Genomic DNA, 6,000 nt, shown 5'->3' with positions numbered 1-6,000 from the left:
GGGGGGTCGGCGGGCTGGTGCCTTGCGCGTCCCTGCAGCAATGTCCCGTGTGTGTCCCTGCGGCAGTGTCCCTGCGGCAATGTCCCGTGTGCGTCCCTGCGGCGATGTCCCTGCGGCAATGTCCCGTGTGCGTCCCTGCGGCGATGTCCCTGCAGCAATGTCCCGTGTGCGTCTCTGCGGCGATGTCCCTGCGGTGATGTCCTGCGTGTCCCTGCAGCCATGTCCTGTGTGCGTCCCTGCGGTGATGCCCTGTGCGTGTCCCATACACGTCCCTGCGGCGATGTCCCGTGCGTGTCGTCACTGCAGCGATGTCCCGTGTGCGTCCCTGCGGCGATGTCCCGTGGTGCCGGAGCTCCCGCCAGCTTCCAGGAGCACGCTGGGCTGGTGAGACACGGCCCTGGGACGGGGCTGCCTGCGCCTCCAAAGCTTGTGTGTGCTGGGGTTCCTCAGTAAATCCTATTTCTTCGTGTACTTAGGGAGAACAGAGCTTAGGTTCGCAGGTCAGGTTCTTTAAGGCCTCCGGACCGATCAAAACCTCTCCAGCGTCAAGGTTTGGTTCTGTACAACAGCGCTAGCAGGGAAGGTGCTAATTCCCATTTAGTTTGTTTGCCAATAGTGAGTGTGTTTGTACACGTAAAATCATTCATAACAGATCTGTGTGAAGCCTTTTCTCTGTGTGGACTGAACTCACTTTTCTGTTCTGAACTCCATCGTGATGCTCTGGTCCCGGTCCTTGTTAGGATGTACCCAAGTTGTCGGAAACATCAGCAAAAATGATTACGGGGTTTGAGGTGACTTTATACGAAGCAATGGATCCTACAGTCTGCTTTAGTTGAGTTAAAGGGCTGGTAAAATCCATCTCATCCAGCAGACGGAGTGGTTAATTGTGAGGCTTTGCTGCTTTAGGTGTGTCTCGTATTTTAAATGTTCCTGTGAGTTAGAATCCCAGGACTCCGTTGTAGGCTAGCGATAGAATTCGTCCTGATGGAGAGAGCGTGTCCGGAGGAGGCACGGTGGTACCAGCCAGTGCGATGGTAAAATGTCAGGTTTGGGTTCTGCAGCCAGCAGTGGAGCAAATGTGGCCTTGGCCTTTCTGGGTGACCCACTCCTCACGCTGGCGTATCTCGGTCGTGTTTCAGGTGTGTGCACGCAACGGGACCGATAGCGCGGAGCCTGGTTTCCTGGTTTGTCAGGTCGTGGTACAGCATCGATCTGGGTGGGATAAAGGAGATGGTGTGAGCCGCCTGCGCTGTCAGAGGGGCTGTGCAGAGGAACGCGGGATGCTTTCATTCGCAGGCTTTGATTAAATACCACAGCAGGTTCCGTAGCGGATTTTTAATTTATTATGGCAGCACTGGGGACATGCTTGTAATCAAGAGCAGCGTGTTTACCAAAGCAATTCAGTTCTCTGTTTTAAGTACAAAAATGGAGGGAAGACTTGTATACAGAGCAAACTTATTCTGCAGTGATGTGGAGGGCTGGCTGGCGTGTGTGCTTTGTGGGTTTGTGGGTGTTGGGTGCGTTCAGGCAGTCAGTTTCCACGCTGAGCCGTGTGCCCTGGGCGCTGGCCGGGCAAACCAAAGGCTGTGTGCGCAGCCGGGGAGGAAAGCGTTGGTTCTTCCAGCCCGTACCAATTTTCAGTCTCTTTAAACTTCAGTGAGTACGTTACAAGAGACAGAAGAGACGGTCGTAACCAGTGATTCAGGTTCTCGGCAAAATGCATTTTGGAAGTTATTTTCAATTGGCAAATATACTTTTATTTTAATATTGTAATGAAAAATATACTGTCGGTAGCCTTGTTTTAAAAATTTTCTCCTGCTTGAACTGAAAACTACTTTCCTGCCTAAGAGGGTATAAAACATAATTAGTAGTTTCTCTAGTTAATAAAGAAATAAGCAAGCAATTAAAAAAATGTAATCAGTTAGTGTATGCAGCTGGGTGTTTACATTGTTCTCATTGCTACAAGATAAGAAGGAGGCCCAGATGGCAATGACATTGAAAATCGTTTCTTTACTGTTGGTGTGGTGATACTACTTCAGCAGATAAGTAGCTGGCTTTGAGAATGTGTTCGTCCATGCTAAGGTGACTTACGCGGGAGAGCTGTGACTCAGTGCGCGGTATTTTGTGGTCTCTGTCAAGCAGAGTGGATGCAGTTCAGATTTGGGAAGTAGTAAATGAGAAGCATGAACAAAATGAATAGTCTTTTTACCCTGCTTTAAACTTTAATAATAAATATAGTCACATTTTGGGTGGTTGTTTCCCACCCTAGACCTATCGCATCCCTTCCTCTCCTTGGAGCTGGCAGTTGGACACGAACAGCTTTTGCTTACAGGGTTTTAGGAGCCAGCTGCAAGTGTTCTGCTTTTGTAATTTATCATAGCACCAGGGAATACCTTAGTTGTCCGTGCGTCAGAAAAAAACTTGTAGTATGCATTTCCCCTGAACTTTTCTTCAGGGTGGATTTTTTTTTAAAAAGGTGAAAACTGCAGGGCTGCCAGCTGCTGCTTTGCCTGGCAGCCCCCCAGCCTTCCCGAGATGCTCCTTGCCCTGTTCTGGAGCCTGCAGCCCTTTGCCTTCTGTGCCGTTGGTTTTTAGACTGTTAACCAAGTTCTCACTGCATGTGTGTAACTTGCTATTGGTGCTAATTTAACTCGCATTTTTTAAAGAGTTTCCCCTTCAGCAGAAGGGTGCTAGGGCTGGGCAGGGTTTTGGACAAAACGTCATCAAGGCTGATCATGCGAAGCTCTCACGCACTGGTACAGAATTGCAAGTTGGAGACTGTGAATGACTAATGACTTTAGTTGCTGAAAATATTCATCTCTGCCTTACCTCACTGGAGGTTTTTTCATTTAAGAATGTGAAGTAGCAGGAAGGCAGTATATTTTTTAAATAATATTGCAGTGGTAAGAGTGTTGGCATACGGGAGTGTGCATGTTCTGTGCTGTGTTTTAGATTCTTCCCAGTAAAGACAGAAAAACGAGGAAAAAGCAAAACGTTGTCTCCAGCAGTGAACTGGAGAAAGGTTTCAGGTAACTTCACCTGCCCCATCCTTCTGCTGGAATGGTTAGAGCTGACTGCAGGGCAGTTTGGTGGTCACTGCTGTCTGACATCCCGGCTTTGCAGCCTTGCTGGAGGAGCGTGGGGCTGGGGCTCTGACTCCCCCGGCCCCCTGAGCATCCCCCCGGCCCTGGCCACAGCCTCTGCGGGAGGATGGTGTGACCCGGGGTGGATGGGAACCCCAGGAAAGGAGAACTTCACACCGCCCTCAGCGCTAGTGCAGCCAGCTTTACTAAAGTTTGAACCTTGAGCCTGGTTTGGAAGTCCCTGGTAAATGATTAACACAGCAATGGCTTTGGTTAAACAGCTGGATTTCTGCTGAGCTCGTTATCGTGGCTGCATCTTCTTTTCTTTAAGTCTTTCCATTTTACCACCATATGTTTCCTTGACTGGAAGTGATAAACGTGTCTGTGCAAAGGAATGACATTAGATTATATAGAAATAGTTTCTGAAAGTACATAGGAATGGAGCTCACTGCCTTTAAACAAAGAACACCTCGCCTCCCAAAATAAAATTTACTTAAAGTTTTTACAAGTTGGGAACCCTTAAAATTAGGAATTTTTTTTCCTCTCTCATCTGTGCTTCTTGACTTTTATTTAGGCAAGAATCATAGTTCACTAGGTTTTTGTTGAGTTTAAAAACATTTCTGTAAATAACCGAAAGCTGACTTTATTATATTCTCTCAGAGTGTAATTCCCCTCCCTTACCTCTTCCTTAGGAAGTGGTTGTTTGTCTTCTACTACGTGCAACTTTATAGGTAGAAGATTTACATTAAACTTTAAGCCAGTTTGTTGTAGCTCTTGCAGGAGTCCTTACACACTAATAATCCCTCCTGTTCTCCGTGTTTCAGGGAACAAAATTGTGTTTTCCCCAACCAGGGGACGGAGGTGTCTGGCAGCTCTCCACACAGTTAGTAAATATTGGCCTTATCTGATACAGCCAGGCTTGAGAAGATATGCCAGAAGCCCAGATTAGATTGCTGGCTACTGCTTTATTAATCAATGTAATAATTTATTTTTAGTTTTGTAAGTCATATCATCTGTTTTCTTTCTCATATTACATTTTCTGTGGTACTGGTACAGAAGATGAGCCCTGTTTAAAAATTAAAGGTGATTGAAAAGTTTCAGTGGCATATGTTTGGCGCTACCATAGTTTCTATGACAGCTGATGAATGTTTCCTTAAAAATGCTTTTGTCAGAAATTCGTAAGGTATAAAGAGTTTAATTTTTTTATCTAAATTAGCTGTCTTCAAAACTATGCATAGAAAGATGTTTCCATCTTTTTCTGGTTTAATCATTTTAATAAAAAGTTCTCAAGTTACATATTCCTTTTTTAAAGTCACAGACTCCCAGCTTACATTTCAATGTTTAATCTGAGATTTTTAGCATAAGAGAAGGAGCTACTGAGCCTGAAACTGTAGAGGAAATACGGGAACTTGCAGTAGCCTTTGACTGGCCAGTGATGACGGTTTTTAATAGGCAGGGCTTGTTTGGTTTTGAAGTAAGTGTTGGTTTGATTTGTTTATTTTATTTTATTTTTGCATATGACACTACAAAGTGGAGAAACCATTTTATTCTTTTTTCCAAAGGGATCAGCAGGCGGGGGGAGCACGCCTTTCTTCCCAGGATGTGCCAGATCTGGAGCTGTGAGTTAGGAAGGCAGGGTGTCCGAGAAGGCTGCTTTGTGCTAAGCAAATGCCATCACGCACAGCTTTGGGATACGAGGCAGGACTCGACCTGAGTCCTCTGCTTCCTTGACCACGAGGGTTTTTTCCTGCAAACCCGTAGCCATTGGCATCTGTCAGCCGGTTTCTTCATCAGCGGAGATGGGGCCGTGCAAATGGCAGCTTCCATCGGTGCGGTATTCATTCCTCGAGTGCCTCTGCACTGAGGAAGGCAGACGTGCTTTGTAGAAATTAGGAGGAGCGTGTAATTAAAAATGTGTGTTTGTAAGGACATCAAATAAACGTAACTGGGTTGAATTACGTTCTGCCCTTGCTGGGATTTTGAGTGCTGGATTGTGCAACCTTAGCATTTTATTGTAGCTTTCTGCTCTTTAAAAGGAGATAAATTAATTAAAAAGCACAGAAAAGCCATTATTATGGATCTTAAACAGGATTGCAATCTGTCAGTGACTGCCCCTTCAGCTGACAGAGCAGCTAGTGGTGATTGCCAGCCCCTTTGTCGGGCAATAGTGTAGAAGTGTTGGAGCATTTCACAAATGTTTGCTGAACACAAAGGAGTGATGTGATGGTTTTGAATTCTTTTCCAAGTTCTGGAAAGAAGTGTTCTTTCTTGGGTGGGCTTTTTTTCTTCCCTTTTTCCTTAAGGTTGACTCATTCTGCTTCATTCCCACTGCCAGCCTTTTCCATTGGAGCCTTCCCACCACCCTTGGTCTTATTCTTCTCCCCTCCTTCCCACAGCCGCTCCACCTCGTTCGAGCTGTTGCTGTGTTCTTGTCTGTCCATTACTTCTCTGCTCTAGCTTAGATACAGGTCACCTTCTCCCCCAGCTCATCGCAGGCTCTGGTTTTTGGGGGGTTCTTCGTGGACCTTAGGTCTTGGCATGCCTGTACTCTCTCATGTTTTTCCCCAACATGAGGAATTTCCACGGTGCTCTGCCCTCTGGCTCTGTATTTGTCACAGCATGGACTCCGTTGACATGTTTATGCTGGTTTGACTTTTATCCCTCTGTGTTTGAGTGGTAGGATTCCTGCTCCTTGTGTCTGCTTTTCATATCGAACTCTTAATATCGAACTGTGAGCAAACGTGACAGCAGAAGTCCTTGGAGTCGCTGGGCAGAGCATTTCTCACCTGCTCTCTGGGGATGGCGTGTATGGAGGTGACCTGTTCAAAAGTGAAGCCTCCTGAGTGTTGGAGAGCTTTAGTTTGGGCTGGAATTTCAAGATTTTTGCAGATGTTTGAGAACTATGGGTTTTTTTGGG

At 46.2% G+C, this 6,000-nt stretch overlaps 1 protein-coding gene across 1 annotated transcript in view; it reads left to right on the top strand.

Moving 5' to 3' along the window:
* Window positions 1–6,000, top strand: part of NR3C1 (nuclear receptor subfamily 3, group C, member 1 (glucocorticoid receptor)) — a gene marked incomplete at its 3' end in the record, with an annotated part of 58,323 nt that overhangs the window by 30,145 nt on the left and 22,178 nt on the right. The gene's annotated exons all lie outside the window — the stretch shown is intronic.

Source organism: Pterocles gutturalis, unplaced genomic scaffold (genome assembly GCF_000699245.1).
Source record: "Pterocles gutturalis isolate BGI_N339 unplaced genomic scaffold, ASM69924v1 scaffold20591, whole genome shotgun sequence".
In the NCBI taxonomy this organism is placed as follows: domain Eukaryota; kingdom Metazoa; phylum Chordata; class Aves; order Pterocliformes; family Pteroclidae; genus Pterocles; species Pterocles gutturalis.
This window is presented reverse-complemented; position numbering and strand designations above follow the sequence as displayed.